This window comes from Octodon degus, unplaced genomic scaffold (assembly GCF_000260255.1).
Source record: "Octodon degus isolate 3935 unplaced genomic scaffold, OctDeg1.0 scaffold00099, whole genome shotgun sequence".
Lineage (NCBI taxonomy): Eukaryota > Metazoa > Chordata > Mammalia > Rodentia > Octodontidae > Octodon > Octodon degus.
Genome location: NW_004524675.1, coordinates 8,749,568 through 8,764,801, shown reverse-complemented (window position 1 = coordinate 8,764,801; position 15,234 = coordinate 8,749,568). Strand labels below are relative to the sequence as shown.

The following is a 15,234-nucleotide window of genomic DNA, read 5'->3' as shown; positions in this document are numbered from 1 at the left end:
AGAAAGAAAGAAAGAAAGAAAGAAAGAAAGAAAGAAAGAAAGAAAGAAAGAAAGAAAGAACCTACTTAACATAGAACATGGTTTGGCTATGGCTTCACTTATGGGCTTTCAGTGCTTTTTTTCTATTTGTTCAATATAATTTTTCTCTCTGTCTTTTTCCCCTCCCTCTTGTTCACTCTTCCTCTCTTTCTCCAGAAATCACTGTATATGGAAGTGTTTAAGTTACCTTTGTGTCTGTCAGCCTTCTCTTTGCCACCATCCCTGTTTCCCAATGAAAGCCATGTCAGGTTAATTACTGGACTGATTGCTCCATCTTTTTTCTTTTTAATGGAAGATGCACCACATGTGTGAAGCAATAAGATCTGAGATGGAGACAGTGGGAACTTCGATTTTGGTTAAAATGACATAGCAATTTGAACAGTAATCAAAACACATAGATTTTAGGTAAAAATAATTGCTTCTTTCTCTGCCTGGACTTGTAAAAAAATCAATTTTCATCTAATATGAGTTTATGTATCTATATGTATAAGTATAAATCTCTAAAAGTCTAAAAAAATCGTGACTCTAAACTGATGAGTCCAGTAGGAGATAAAGGTGAATTTTGAATTGTTACCAAAAAAAAAAAGTTAACAGAAACCCTAGCAATGCCACTTTACTCTAGCCAAACTCCAAAGCAAACATGTCTCACCCCTACTCTGTGGCTTTAGTTGGGCTTAGTAGGGAGCAGATCTTCCACTCTAGGCACCCCACCTATTTCTTTTTCCCATAGAAGCAATCAGTAAAGCTCAAATTCCCCACCCAGGTGTTAACAAGGCCCAAGAACCTCAGAGCCTCTTACCTCTACTAGGTAGCAGTGAGGTGAAACATACTATGCATTGTATCTGGTCAGCACTTCACTCCCCTCAACCCTGTGCCAGTGGAGCCCAGGTGAGGGGCTGCAGCTCCATACCTAGTCACCGGCAAGAGGAGGTATGAAGCTAAGTCCACGCAACTTAGGCCCTCCCTCCACTCAATGTCATGGCGTCCAGCAGAGAGCTCACCTGAAGACGTTTTGAGCTGATCTGACACTCCTGCTCCCAACCAAGGAAGCAGCAGGGCTGAGGAGCACAGGCTGGATTTCTCACAATGAGGTAGTCAGAGGCAGCACTTGTCTTCTAGACACCAAGCCTGGAGGAACCCACTGAAAAGAAAACAAATCATCAATCTGCCTCTCGAGCTAAACCCCAAAATAGGGACTAACCACAAAAGGAACATAGCACTCAAGATTTCCCAATATAATATCCAAATATCCAGGATAAAACAGAAAATCAGCACACCAAAACACAGGAAAATTACAGCTTACATGACAAAAGACAATCCCATGGCTACCAATATATAGACTGACCAAACACTGGAAGTATCAGCTAAGGATTTTAAAACAACCATCATAAAAATGCTTCCATGAGAAATTACAAATTCTCTTAAAACAAAAAGTAAAGCACATCATCAATAATATTATCACTTATATTGCTAAATTTATGTATCTGGCAATTCTGACCATGGTATTTTCTTTTTCTTCTTTAAGGTATGGAAGTTGATAGTTCTAGTAATTTATCCACAAAAAAAAAAAAAAAAAAGATTTGAAGTATTAGCTCTTATTGGAACTTTATTTTTTCATTTATGTATGTGGTACAGGGTCTCACTAAGCAGCAGCTCAGACTCCTAGTGATCCTCCTGTCCTCAGCTTTCCCAGCGCTGGGATTACAGGCATGTGCCACCACACCTGGACTTCCCGGCCAGCTCAGTGCACCTGAGGAGGTATGTGATGCTAGAGATCAAACCCCAGTCCGTTTGCTTGCCTAAGCAGGTACTTAGTCAGCTGAGCTATCTCACCAGCTCAGTGATTGGAACTTCTAAGAAACTCATGGCCAACTTTTTTTTTTTTTTTTTTTTTTTGCAGTACCAGAGATCGAACTCAGGACCTTGCACTTGCCAGGCAGGCGCTTACACCACTGAGCTATATCCCTGGCCCCTTCACAGCCAACTTGATATTCAATATGTTACCAAAAGTTAAGACGTTTCCTCTTAGTTTCATATCCATTTCCTATAATCTTCATCCTATATATACCTTTGCTGAACATCTATCTCTAAATTTTAAAATTATTAATAGAAATCTCTATAATATTAACTGGAAGAAATATTTTGAACATGAAACTCTCTTTTGCTTACTCCTGACACCTACAAAAATGTAATTCCTTTTTCTCTGTGGAAAAAAAATTGTCAAATATTTGCTGAAGAATAAAACCTTATAGAAAGAAAATGTTCCCAGTGATCCTTCTTCATTGTATTTTGGGTCTGAAAGGTAAGAACCAAGAGGTGCCCCAAGGGGTACCTATGCCTAATCCCTGCCATAAAGACTAAAATTACAGAGCATCTTTGTGCACTAAGTGCTTTTCAATTTTTAGGCATTTTTCTCCTGAACTGAGAATACTCCATGAAGAAGCAGATTTCAGTAATGAGAGAGCCTTGTTACAACTCAGGAAACTCTGAACCAGACTTCAGTGCTCATTCCCTGTCCAGCACAACTTTGGCCAAGTCTTTCAGTCTCTCTAACCCTGTTCTATTATTGGCAAACTTAGGAAAGTGGTCCACCTATCTGGTCCACTTGGTAGAATAAAGAGAAAAAACCAAACAAACAAAATAGTGTGTATGTATATGCTTTATACAACATAAGGGGCTCTATGCAGACAAGCACTTCCTAGTAGCAGATGACCATTCATAGAAATTAGTAGAATTTTGTACATATTAGTTTTCTTATTGAAAAGAATGGTTCAATAATAAAACATGCAAATAGCATTTTAGGGGCTTAAAGGAAGTTAGTGAAAGGTGACACAGACTATTAGAAAAGAGATGTTACCATATACGACTTTTGCCCTCATCTCCTGTTGTTCCATTAGAAAGGGTTAGTTGGAATACATGCTCCTCACAGCAGGTCCACTGGGTGTGTGTTCAACACCAAAGAGAAGCCTAAAGCTTCACTCATGGTTTGTACGTGTGACCCTGCATCCCAGGATGTGGAAGACCTGCAAAAGTAACTAAAATTCAAAACCTTCCTCAGTCAGTACTGTTCCCATGAATGCTCTCCTCCTCATGTATCACATTGTCTCAAAAGTCTGAACTGCTGTCTCTACACCTGCAGACTTCAGAGGTCAGAGGAAAATGTCCTGGAATGATCATCTGCAGGTTGCAGCCTAATTTTATTTCATTACTTTCTTACTCTGTGCCAGTCCTTGAGCCCATCTCAACTTCATTGAAATGTTGATCTAAATATTACACGTACTTACTACCTGGGGTTGGTAGATATCTTTCTAATTTGCTTTACTCTTTTGTTGGCATCTGCTCTTCTACGAAACATTTTACTGGTCGTATTTCCTGAAATAGAGTTTAATTTTCTTGCAGCCAAACTATATGTAACATCGCTGAGTAGTGACTCGCACTATAGTTTCACAAGTGTGTATATGTGTGGATTCTGATAATTTTGTACTCCTTAGGGGAGGAAGAGAAATACAACGCAAATTAAAATAAAAAATCTTCAAAAATGTGTTTTATAACTGTTTTTAGTGATCTTTCAAAAGGTTAGAATTTAAGACATAGCTGAGGTGGTGAAATGTGCCAGAGAACAGGGTAAGAATGCAGGATTAGCAGAGACTTGGTTTAAATCCTTGGTTGTGGCCCTTGGGAGTCATGTGAATTTTACACAGTTGGTAAACTAGGATAATATCTAGCATGCAAATCGTATGTAAGGAAACTAAATATAATGAAAATAGTCCTTTTACACATAAGGAAGCCAACAAATGATGCTTTTTAAATGACTACAGGAGGGGCTGGGAGGATAGCTCAGTAGAATAAGTGCTTACCTGGCAAGCACAAGGATCTGAGTTCAATCCCCCGTTCCACCAAAAAAAAAAAAAAATGTTAAAAAAAAATGATGACGGGGGGATTACTGGGGATAGTGAGAGAATGTAAAAGAAGAAAACCAACTCTGTTCCAGCAAAGTCAGACTCGTTCTTTAAAAACAAGGCCATCCTTGGTCAGATAAGAGCTTTCAGCTCAGCAACACCAGCCTTCCAAGAAAGACTGCAATCAGTGATTCACCTCAAGAATCAATCTATGAGCCCTGGCTTCTTTGCAACAGACCGCAGCATATCCTCTAACACGCCAAATGGTCTCCCATGAGCATCTCCTGAGAATGCCACTTCTACATGATGAATAAGAAAAGGATCCAGAAAATGGGTCATGGTAATAATAATAATCACAGTAAAATGGCTATCATTTATAAGGTCCTATCTACATAAGACCCTGTGATACTCAGTACTTTGCTTATATTATCTCATCAGCTTTGTGGAGTGCTGTTCTTATTCCATTAAAATACAAAAATTTCATGGCTCAGAGAGGTTAATGACTGAAAGTGCCAACATTCACGTGCACTTGCTTATTCATTATTTTATTCTGCCTTCCTTGATACACTACAATACCTAGCCTTGTTAAGACGTAACCAAAGCTCACCAGCTGCTGAGAATTCAAGCTAAATTGCATAATTAAGATTTCAAATTTAGGACAGTGACTTCAATATGTGATCCTACAAAAGTATTTACTATAATAAATCTACACTATCTTTAGAGAGGTCTATAGTATTTTAAAGCAGAGTCACACATACTTAAAAAGATAGAAATGAGACTATAGTCACACAAAAAAGCCCAGGGTGCTCATAGTAAATAATAATTGCAAACTTTTATACAAATACTCTATACCAGGCATCATTATAAGCAACTTACATAAATTATTTAATCTTTTGTTTACAGATGAGGAAACAGACACAAAACATATAGACAATCAGAAAGCGCTGATTGAACTATCAGGAAAAAGTCTTTAACAAATAGCAAATGCAAATCTAAGAATCATTTATAGTTTAAAACAAGAACAGCAACAATATACAAGTCAGGCTTTGTCTGAGGTAGTTTAATAATCAATTTACAAATAAATCAGTTTTATATTTCATAGATACGCTAAATTTCACACGACTATGTGAAAATCAGAGAATATTTCACTTTCATAGGATTTTAGTCCTAAGAAATCAAAATAACACTCAGCGCTACTGAACATATATTACCAAGTTGGCCTTAGATCTCTCTCAGGTCTTTCTGTACTCCTTCTGGAATTGTTTCATGAGACCCAGCACTTAAATTTTACAATAAATTTAATTACTCGTTGGCCATTACTTTTCTTGTAAAACTCAACAAATGGGTTGTGACACTTTCATTTACAAAGTGGGCCCATTTGCTTATGGAATTAGTGATATATATTAAGCCATCTGACTATTCATTCCACAGTCAACCTTCCTCTTCTCTTTAAATAAGCTGGTACCAGCTGGTGCTGCTTTTAATGCAATTAAATGAGTGCAAAACTGGCCTTCCTTTATTATAAAGAATCTGTAGTTTCAAACGTGATCTCAACTCTGTAAGATCTGTTGTACACCTTTTGTAATTCGTAACTGAAAAGTCTCAATTCCAAAAGTAAAGCAGTGCTCAAGCTTAGTATTTAAAAATAAAATTAAACAGATTTTTAAAAAAATTTGCTGCTGCCCTTCTCTTCTTTCCTAGAAATTGTGCTACCTCTAATTTGCTCATGCAACAAATATAAACACTAGATGCTTAAAAGGCCAGGCAGTGCACTAAGTGCTGGGCATGCCAAGATGATCAAGACATACCCACATAGAGCTGAACACATCAGGGCACCCGAGTCACCCAACTGACTGTCGTCCTGAAATTACGTATTCTGTGTCATAATGTATCATCTTCATTCTGTCCTAGCCTTTCTGATGGCAGGCATCAATTTCCCTCTTCTGCGCCCTGACCCCTCCTCTCCTATTCTATTCTTCCACTACTGAACCAGAACAAAGGTCACCTGGAATGGAAACAAAACTCAGCTGTGACCAAAGGCGTAAAGATCAAAGTTGGCAGCTACACTGAAAATCAGGATTAAGATTCTTCCTCTTTAAGATCAAAATTCCAGATGATCCAAATAGAGGCAAATGAGCCCCAGTAGAACACTCTGCTTTCTGTGCTGAATCCAGGAAAGAAGCAGAAATCACCATAGAAGCAACTAGGTTTCACTCTTTCCAACCCCGTGGGCTCTATGCTAATTGCTTACCCCAACAGTGAGATCGCATTTCAAAATATGGTCAAACACAAAACAGCCAAGTCAATCAAGCATTAAGTATTCAAGCACAATTATCCCAACACATGCCCAAGTACCAGCAGCGAAGCAGCTTAATTTGGGAGTGGCTCCATAATCATCTCTCTGGGCAGCTGAGATTTTAACCTCTCCCCTCGGGCCTCCCCTCGGTGCTGCCTTGGCTCTTGGGCTGTGAGCGAGCACAACAGGAGCTGCTGCCCCCCCCCCCAGTTATGTGTCTCATTTAAATTCATGCTAAGGGTGGGGGAGGGGGGCAGAAGGTCCGCAGAAGTCCCCATTGTTGGGGAGAGACGTGTGGGAGCAGATGGTCAGGCTGGTCACTCAGTCTGGCTGTCAGACGCTCTCTGTCAAGTCCCTGAGGACGAAGGGGCTTTCTTTCCACTCTCCACTCTGGTCGTGTGTGTTTGGCAGTATGAGCAAGGGGGTTTATTTCTTTATCACCCCTCAAACTGAGCCTCCTCCTTCCCCCACTTCTTCCCTGTTTTCTGTGCTTTTTTCTGGACCAGCTAGTAAGAAGCCTCCAAGGACCCACTCGCTGCAGAGAATAGCCAGCGATTGCCTTTGTCTCCAGTTGATGTTGCTTTCTCACCCAGCAGCTTCTGACTGGCACGCTCACTCAGTTATTTAACAAATTACTCCGTGGTCCTCATTAGGACTACTGACAGGTACAGCCCCCAACTGCTACCGTTAGGGATGCTATGGTCAATGGCTTCTGTAGTCTTCGTGCCACCTGTTCAGGCCCACAACGGGTGAGCAGACAGAGACCTTCAGGGCCTTTGATAGACCTAGACTTGCCTTTCATAATGTGTTCAGGTCTAAAAAATTGCCTAAGACGTGGAGTACAGGTGCAACTCTTATTTGTATCAGTAAGGGACAAATAAAGTCAACTTTTCCACACATAACACCGTCTCTAAAGCATTAGCTGTTGTATATAAATCCTGGCCTCAAAACCTGCTCCCTTTTAAGATTCCACGCAGCTTGTGCCAAGACAGCTATTCCTCTCAGTTCTCAGTTAAGATTTCCTCCAGCTCAGGATGTTGTTAAATTTGTTTTAGTTTTTAAATCGTACTGGCAGCCCAGAGCTTGCTAATGACGCTTCAGTCAGCAGGATGAAGTCAACATCAGCCCAGAGAAACTGGAGGCTGGGGTTGGTGGCAAATTTAGAGTGAGAAGTATCATTGGATCCCCTTATCTGGCTGGCATTGAGCTTTTCATCTCATGGGCTATTCGCTGCCCGTAAATGCTTGACTGTTTCATTGTTCACTGTTCAATTACTAGAATTTTGGTTTCATTCTCTCCAACCTTTGTCCCCCAAATTGTGGAAGCTTTGAAAGCAGAGATCATAGCAGTCATATTTATTGGTTCAAGATTCATTATTATCTCCTGGTACATCTGAGATTATTTTTTTCTAAGAGCCCCTCTAATCCAGCCAGTCTGCTAGGTTGTATCTTTAAATATGTAAACAGGAATCTAAGATACCATTCTGTTTCCTTAGTGCACATTGGCAGCAGTATACAGTGGTGCACATGCCTTGCACGGAGCTAGTGCGTGCATATAGAGCACCGTAATTCCTTTTTCCTGCCCTTTGCCTTTCCCTGAGCCCCTTTCCCTCCATATCTTGATCTCCTCTCTATCTTGGAAAGATCCATCTCTCTACTTCCTATTATCTCTCTTTTATTGTGCACTTTATAATTTGGGAAAGAAACTACTTTAAAGCAAGATTAGTCACCAGAGAGATAGCTCGGCAGTCTAAGCACCTGCCTGGAAAGTGCAAGGTCCTGAGTTCAATCCTCAGTCCTACATGCCATGACAGCCTGGAACCCGGGTGTGCCATGCAGACTCCCAAGCCAGGCATGGTGGCGTGCCTGGAATCCCAGTGCTGGGGAGACTGAGACAGGAGAATCACTGCAAGTCTGAACTGTGTAGTGAGACCCAGTACCAAAAGAAAAAAAAAAAATTAAATAAATGATAAGATCAGCAATCACATTATAGGCACATGGCCACCATCCCTTCTCCCCATTTGAAACATCATTTATCCACTAAGGCTTTAATTGCAGCCTTCAAATCCTGGGGCAGTATGGTGTAGAAGCAGCCTCTAGTAGTCAGTCTGCGCTATGTGAGGTTACTAGGCTTTGCCCTCTGGCTTTAAAGACAATAATCGTATATTCCAAACATCAAAGCACAGGAAATAAGCTTCATTGTTTAAGAGGCACTGAGAAGACTCCATGCTGCACCTTTCTTATCAAAAGGGCATATCTAACCTTGTCAGGAGCAGCTCCTGGTTCCCCAACAAGCCCTAGAACACAGGCTGTAGGGTGGGGATGGGGATCAACATAGGAGGAAGGAAGAGTTTACACAGGATGGCACCTTGGTAAACAAGCATTTGCTTTCTGTATGTCTCCATGGAGACAGTAGGTGTTCAGTTGCACTGGGGAAACTGAGGAGGCCGAGAAAGATTTCCAGGGAGACGGTTTCTGAGCTTCAACGGGACACAGGAGATGAAGTGCATTCTCCTGTGCCACCACTCCCCAGAAGTGACGAGCTAAAGCATGGGATCGCATTTCCCTCTCGAGGACGTGATCATCATATCTACCAAGGTCTCCTCAGCAGCATGCTAAGCCACAACAACAATCCATCCCAGTGACCAGCAGGGAAACGCAGGGCTTCACTGGCCACAAGTATCTTCTCAGCCTTTTCTTCACGCTGCCAAAAATAAGAAATAGAAACTCAGGTTGCCTGACTTGAGATTCAGGCTTCCATTATCACTTAGTACTCTCTGGTTCATACATATGAATGTCCTCATTTGAAAGTATTCCCATTTTTAAATAAGTATACTAAGATCAGTGAGATAAAAAGATAGGTACTGACATGGCCAATCAGAGTTCAGATCATGTTGATGAAAACAAAGGATTCTTTCATCACCACTGCACACACACCTTGGGAAGAATTACATGTGCATCTGGACTACTTGCAGGGGCCACCTAAGCCCCTTCCTTCTCCTGCTTTGGAGTGAGCATTACTGGGTCTTTTGTCTTCCTGATCAACACTTTCTTATGACATGTCTGGGTGTGTCAATGGATCAACAAAGAGGGTCCGTCCCTACAGACTAGCTCCCTACAATAGATCATATTCAAGGCCCTCTTCAGTGACCCCAACTCTTTTCTCACCCAAGGTATAACTAATTAAGCTGCCAGGCCTCTCACTTGTACAGTCTGTGGTTGCTTTAAACCACAGTTAGCTACGATTAAAGTCATATCTATTGTAGATAGGCTGCTCAATGTTGGGAGGAAAAGACAGTGAAGTGAAAACAGAATCCTTCTGAGCTTCCAGCTGTTTGACAAATATGTTCTCCCATGATATGAACAATATGTAATAACTAGAATGAACCAGGTATCAGCCAATGAGACCAAGCAGGATACAGAAACTCCTCTGCTGGGTCATATGTAATGAATGCTTAATGGTTAAAATGTTAGAAAAATGGTAGAGTGGGGGACTATGAGGAGACTCAATAGTGACTAGTGACTGGCAGCCACTATTCTAAAAACTGGGATATTCCTAGAGGTGGCATAACTAGAGTATCAACCCAGGACATGCTTCCTATAATATGTCTTGAAAATTGCAGGATTGTATTTTAGCGTATTAAGAAGAGTATGTAGATGGGGAGGTGAGCCACAGAGCATAAAACCCGCAGGCAAGTGCCAGCAGCAGCTCTATCCTGTCGCCGATCCAAGAGAGACCGTCGGCCACTCAGCAGATTCATCAGTGTAGACAGTGTGCACACAGACCAGCTGGATCCTTCAGCCTATGTCCATTAGCATGCAAGCTGCATAACTAATCCCTTCACCCTACTTCCATATCTATTTTAAATTTTAGGTTGTTTGAACTTCTATGCTGCTTTTTCTCTGTGAAACAGCTAAGATGAAAATATTTTTATACAATCAAGTGCTTGTTGAGCGAGCTTGGAGGAAGTAGTAGATGTCTGTTACATTGCTGCTTTCAGCACCCTTCTCTAATCAGCTTTAAGTACAATAATTAACACAGATACTGGGCAAGAGTGTATTCCTAGGGAAAGGTTTGATTTCACCATGCCTAGAATATTTAACTTGGATAGTCTTGAAAGAACTGTTGCAGCAATACCAGCCAGGTTTTATATTAAATATGACAGTTATAGGGAGAATAAAAGAGGCAAGAGGAATTTTTTTTCCCAAGTGCTTGTAATGCTAAAAATTCAAAGAGATTCAAGGAGGGTTAGACAAGTCCAAGGATATCAAATCTGAACAGACTGGGGTCTTCTCAGTGCTTTGTGATAAAGATCATCTTCCCATAAGGATGGTGTCATCAAGGGGATTATTAGGCTGGTTTAAGTATCAATCTAACCCCTCTCATGATTATACTGTGGGGTTTGGAGGTTGGTGACAGTCAAAAGTGGCTCATAGGACCAATATCACACCCTAATTCATGACACCTCCAAAGTCTAAGAATTCCATGGAGGAAGGGTTTTGAACATAGGGAACTGGAGACTTGAGCAGTTATTGAAGGGGTTGAGGTAGCAAAGACCTGCCCGCTCCTTGCTAAAGATCTTTCTCTGCAGCAGTAGAAGTGTTAGTTCCCAAGAAGCTGCTGCAAAAGTCAGAGAACCCGCAGGAAGCTCTCACCACTTACCCCAGCTGGCAACACCCACTGGAAGATTCAGCAAAGCCACATTGACCATCTCCACTGCCTGCAGCACAGAGCAGGTCATTTGAAGGCACTTGCCCTAAGCTTCAGCGAGCTTCAAATTTGCCATCTGCCCACACATCTGCCTAAACTGCCTCTGGAATATAAAGGCCTCTTTTCTATTCACCTTCTAAATCCCACATGAGTGGCTTGCACTGACAAACTCCAGTTTGGAACCACATGGCAAAAAGGATTCTGTGAAATTTGATTCCCAGTTTTCCTTGGCAAGACCTTAGATATGGATGAAGGTGATTTACGAATTGTCATGTATTTCTGACAACAGACAACCAAGCACAGCAGAGAGAGGAGGCCACATATGCTGAATGAGTGAACATGAACTTCACCTCTGAATATGTTGATACATACATCTTCATCCAGATACTCTAAAAACTAGTCAGGTGTTACCATTTATGTCTAGAGGTCACCCCCCTAGTCTAATGTGGTTCAAGGGCTTTTCCAGAAGTGTCTGAATGTAGAGTGGGAGATGCTGGTATTAAGGATGTACGATTAGTAAATCAACCCACTGATTGGTTTGGCACAGTTCTGGCTAGGGTTAAGAGTGTAAGTGCTACACCCACCCTGGGGCAAGTAGCCTGCATACATTATAAGGGACAGAATGAGGTTTTCTCCACTCTGCTTGCTTTGCTGCCTTCTGGTTGCTAGGAACTGTTCTCCTCTGCCAAGGCACCTTGTCTTGCAGCCAGCTGATTATGGACTGAAACCTATGCAAACTGTGAGCTAAATAAACTTTTCCTCCCTTAATGTTGGACATCATGTGTTTTGTCTCAGCAACAAGAAAAATAACTAAGATGTCAAAAAATATTCTAAGATATGGATGCTACAAGACTAGATCTTCTTTGTGGGATTTCTAAGTGATGTACCTCAACTGACCCTAAAAAGGGTTCTCATACTTGTGAAAGAGATGAGGAACCTGAAAGAAGCAATGCTGTTTGCAAACTACTGTATCATGTTCTCTATTTTGAGTTTCTCATATGGTAAACTCGGTTAAGCTTGTGTGTTTGGTTTATTTTACTTAACCTTATGTTCTCAAGATGCATCCAAGAAAAGATAGATCACAGGAAGCAGGGAGACCTTTGACAAAAGGGGAAAGAGATCAAGAGATGGAGGGAAGTGGAAGCAGGGAAAGGAAAAATAAAATAACAATCGAGAGGTACTATGTACATATACTAACTCCCCACAAAAAATGTAAGCATGGTGTAGTACAAACATGTACTAATAAAAAAAATAAAAGCATAAAAACTATTATGTTCTGAAAAACATCTTAATATGTTATCATTGTGAACTCCATTGTATGAAACATAATTACACAGGGAGAAATTTTCTATGTGTTGACTTGGGACCCTATGGGTCCACAAAGCTGTCAAATCATACATGTTTAACTATTTCAGAATTTTTTCATTAATATTCTTTTGCTGCTTTTTCATTTCTTTAGTCATCTACCAGAAAAGGGACAGTAAGCACTAAAGTTAAGGAACAAATCCTGGGAGAACATTATCCCTTTAAAGATGACAGATTCGTCGCTCTGCAAATTCTGAAAAGACTAGCCACTGCTCTGCTCTAGCACTGGGACACCTCAATTCAGGGCTCCACTGGTCAGTTTGTTATGATGCCAGGGACTCACATTACATAAAAGAGGATTCATTTATGAACCTAACAAATTTTTTAAAGGTAAAGAAAGGATGTGTAGCTTAGTGATAAAGCATTTACCTAATACATATGAGACCCTGGGTTCCATCTTCAGTATCATGATTAAATAGTAAATAAGTGGTAATAGTTGATACCCAAGAATCTTTTCCTACTGGAATCAACACTTAAAGTTAGAAATCTGTAGAGTTTTTTGCAACACTGAGGTTCTTTCAAACTCTATATCTGTAGAAGTTTTATGCCAGAAAGTTCTTGCAGGTGACTAAATGTCATGGAAATTGTGTGGCACTCATAAACTAATACAACCAACTCTATATAAGGAATTCAATGCAGCGTCTTCTACCAGAAGAGCAGAATAATATAGACATTTAGAGGTGAAAGCATGTGTATACATGTATACATGTCTATGCATGTGCATACAAACATGCATCAACATTTTTCATAATTCAAGGCAGCAGTGATGGTGAATCTTTTAGCACTTTCAGTAAAACAGACAACCCACTGCAGCGTGTGCGCTATAGGTTTACCACCAATGGCCCAGAGCCTTGACGCTAAAGTCTCACCTATTGGCATTAAGAGCAAAATAATGCAGATCCTCTGCTAACAATCTGAAAACTCTCTCAGTAGTAGGGAAGCCCTCTACAGAAACGGGAACTTGACTTTTCCCAGATGAATTTAAAAGTAGTTTATGAAAAACCTGTATGATAGACTGTCTCACTGTAATCAGAATCACATCAAGGAAATGGGGCCCATACAACCTGAGCAAGGAAATCTTCCATAGGATAAAACTCTGGATTGTGTGACCCAGACGCAATAGCAAGGATGCAGACATGATGTGTACTGAAATTCGAACCTCCTCTTACAGAGCTAGCACTTGAATGACATCTCATTATCCTTGAAATAGCATCTAGGCCCCTTACTATGGTCAGTTACCTGGATTCTAGATGCCTGGGCCTCCACCCCTCAGCCCAAGCTCCCATATTCTCCTTTCTGCTCATTAAGCACCAACCACACTGGCTTTTTCCTACAGCTATTAAATGCAATGAGCTGGCTCCAACCTCAGGGGCTTTCCACTCACTATTTCCTTAATTCTTCACTTGCACAGCTCTTTTCTAACTACTTTAAACAGTAAAATAACTTTTCTAACTACTAGATTTAAAAGAAGTTCCATCATCTCCACTCAGCTACATCCTTCTCACCGCCCTGCTTCGTTGTCTACATAGCAATGACCACCTTCTGGAACGAAGGTCTGGGCAGACTTTTCCAACTGCCTCCCCCTACTAAAACATAAGAGATCTTACCTTTCTCCCTGACATGAATGAGTTTAAAAAGTACTGTTGAGGTATATCTAGTAGTGAGACCCTGAACATCCACCCTGTAGACCCTTCCCTAAAAGAAAAAAATAAAATAAATAAAACCAAATACTTAAATCTTTGGACAGCAGTGCTTCTTGGAGCAATGTGTATTTGCTACTTTTTGTTCTTGTATTCATTCATTTGTCCTCATTAAGCACCTGGACCAGGCATCATTCTAGATACAAAGAATAGAGAAATAAAGTCCCCGCCTGGAACTTACATTCTTGTGCGCAAAGATCATCAGTAAGAAAACATAACAATGCCAAGTGTGCTATAAAGAAAAATAAAGCTAAATATGAAAAAAATCTCAGTATTTTATATGGAGTATTAGCCAAAGGCTTCTCTGAGCAGGTTTCTCTTTTCAGTAGAAACTTGGAAGTGAAACTTGGGCAGCTTCGATATGATGCCAGCTGTGACTGCTAATTGTGCTGTCCATGTGACTTGAATAAGACCTGCCTAGGACATCAGTGTGAAATGCCAGGTGGGTCTGCGGATGACTGACACGGAGGCCAAAGACTGAGAAGGGAAGGACCACCTGGGATGTGGGCGAACGCAACCAATAATGTGCAACTGGGACAGATAAAAGGGAAAGAAGGAAGACGTATGCCCTTTTCTTTGGAGGGGCTCCAGTCCCCCCCCCATCACCTTGGGACACAGTTCTTCAGTTCCTTCATCCATCCAGTGCAGACTCTCAGCCTTGCAAGGGAAATTATGTGGCTTTCCAACACAGACTCGCACTGGTTGCTTTGCAGTGAGCTCTGACTGCTGCTGAAACTTCTAGGAGTAGCAAAGGGTTACTCTGAGGTCTTAAAGGCATTGAGCAAGGCCTAGAAATGCCAGAGCATGAGTTTTGCCCAATCTTGATATGTGTGGGCCTTCTGAGTTTCTGCACAAATATGATCAGAAGTTATGATTTTGATCAGATGTCCATATGGATTGTAGGCAACTTGGGGGAGGCTGCATTGGAATTTCAATTGTCCTGGGAAGAGGCAGAAAGCAGCAAAGGAAGACATCTTTTCAGTATGTAATTTCTGGGACACCACTGGGAAATTCAGGGAGGAAACGAGACAGAGATTGAGAGCTTTGGCTCTTCAGCTATCACAGAGACCATGGGCTTGTTTTGACCTTGTTTAAGTAACCTCAGGTTGCTGAAATCTGGTTATTTGCAAAATCTTGTATGAACGTGTTTGCATGTTCCCTTGTAGCTCACAGACATTCTCTGATGTCTCATTGAGGACAACCTAGAGTCCACACCAAAAACTCC

General features: G+C 41.0%; 1 pseudogene; it reads left to right on the top strand.

The window, feature by feature from the left end:
* Positions 1-13,164, top strand: part of LOC101575608 — a 14,633-nt pseudogene extending 1,469 nt beyond the window's left edge.
* Positions 13,165-15,234: the final 2,070 nt, after the last annotated feature.